This window comes from Hippocampus comes, unplaced genomic scaffold (genome assembly GCF_001891065.2).
Source record: "Hippocampus comes isolate QL1 unplaced genomic scaffold, H_comes_QL1_v1.1 C17020755, whole genome shotgun sequence".
Lineage (NCBI taxonomy): Eukaryota > Metazoa > Chordata > Actinopteri > Syngnathiformes > Syngnathidae > Hippocampus > Hippocampus comes.
In genome coordinates this window covers 1-1,899 of record NW_017841874.1, presented here as the reverse complement: position 1 = coordinate 1,899, position 1,899 = coordinate 1, and the positions used below count along the sequence as shown (strand labels likewise).

Here is a 1,899-nt window from a genome sequence, read left to right as displayed (position 1 = left end):
AAAAAAAAAAAAATCGTCAGCGCGACGGTTTATATGTCGAAAAGTTCGCGTCAACCCTAAGGTACCACCGCACGTCCGTCACTTGGCATCAAAGTCCGGTTTGAGAGCACGTTGGGTTGTTTTCGTGTTGTACTCCTCACAACGGTAACTTCTTTTTCCCAATGTTCAATATTCTTGAAAACAAAAAGGCCATCCTCTGCGTAATCGGGGGACAAGAGGCATTCAAACCTATAATCTTAAAGTTACGACATGGGCCAAGTCTTCTCCATGTCTCATGTCTTGTAAGTTGTAACTGGCAAAAACAAGCCGTGTTGAAGCTGCAATAGTTAAGTGGGGCCAAAGTAGCAACTGAACTTGTAACGATCATGTCGAGTGTTCACAGTTGTCAACACCATAAATGCCACCTAAGTGTCATCCAAGGACCCGTGATAGAAATCAAGACGGGATCCTCACGTTACATTGGACTAAACGAGCATCGGCACGGTATTCTTCTCCGATTTTTACGGCAATATTCTGCTCTCTTATCTCCACGTGCAGCCTCCTGTGCGCGAGGGGCCAGTGACACGTAGCGCCAGCAGAGCCGCTTCCCTCCACTCTCTGTCGGACGCCTCCTCCGATTCCTTCAGTCACTCTCCGGGTGAGCGGCTCGCTCTATGAAAACGTCCCTCAAGATCAACATTGGCCGCTGGGTGTAATAAGTCAAAGAGACCTTCCAGTACGGTTGCCTTTAGAAGCAAATGTTATGTTTAAAAAGTTACATAAATCAGAAGAACATGTGAGCCTGCGCTTGTACGGCCATGACAGAATCAGTTTGGAAAAAGAGCAGTATTTATAATTGACTCGAGCCAGCTATTTTTTTCCCCCCTCTTATTTCATTGGCTTATATAATTTGTTTGTGCTGCTTTACTGAGAATGCAAAGGCGATCCTTTGAAGGCCTCGCACCCTGCAGACGCTTGACGCCCGCTTATAAACATGAGTTCGTTAATGCATCTGTCACTAATGCGGTGCACACGGCGAGAGGCACGGTCACACAGCCTCCACGCGGCGCCAGCAAATGACTGAAAATAACCCCGGTGATGTTGAAGGGCTTCACGTGTTTTCAAGGCTGTCATCCAAGCTTTCATCCCCTTTGCACTCGCGGTTCCACAAGTTCTGCTGTCCGTTCGCTTAGCTTGAAATATTTGTATTTATCGAAGACGTATATTATTCTTATTATGATATATGTATTTTTGTTTTTTGGGCTGCAGAATCGGTCGACACCAAAATGAACTTAAACAACTTGATGATGATGTATCAGGAGCAGGGCAGTAGCCCTGATTCCAGTGAAGAGGAAGCCTCCAGTTTCTCCATGCTGCCCCACCTGGCCGACCTGGTGTCCTACAGCATTCAGAAGGTCATTGGCTTTGCCAAGATGATCCCGGGCTTCAGGTACCGTCTTCGTTCACCTGTCACGCTGTCGATGTTTCATTTTCACCAGAGTGCAATGTTAAAAAAACAACCAGATACGATCAGTGCGCGGGTAGCACGGCGCTAACCCGTCAGAGTCGTTTTAATGCAACATACAATACTTTTTTACTGTGTACCATTTTTATGCTGTTCGATTAGGCTTCAGTCTGCCCGCTCCTTATATTTGGAGTCATTTTATTGCTTGTGCCATCTATTTTGTTTTGGTTTGTCGGAAAGGCGCCTCGGGTGCCGGCACATCACAGTTTGGCCAATTGAACCGGTGAAACGGTACCACATGATCACACACTAATCCTCCATGGCCCAGCACGCGCAGAAGCTAAGTTTTTAAAGTGACTAATTGGACGCGAAGCGTAGCAGAAGCGCCGACAAAAGAGGCACAACATCCCTGGCCTTACGTTCCATCTACTTCTACCTTACGGATTACAAAAAAA

The 1,899-nt window shown here is 46.6% G+C and overlaps 1 long non-coding RNA gene across 1 annotated transcript; it reads left to right on the top strand.

Annotated features, from left to right (window-relative positions):
• Window positions 1-100: 100 nt before the first annotated feature.
• LOC109509718 (uncharacterized) lies at window positions 101-1,496 on the top strand. The gene is made up of 2 exons (XR_002166991.1): window positions 101-637; window positions 1,249-1,496. It is a non-coding gene; the product is annotated as an uncharacterized LOC109509718 (long non-coding RNA).
• The last annotated feature ends 403 nt before the right edge of the window (window positions 1,497-1,899 follow it).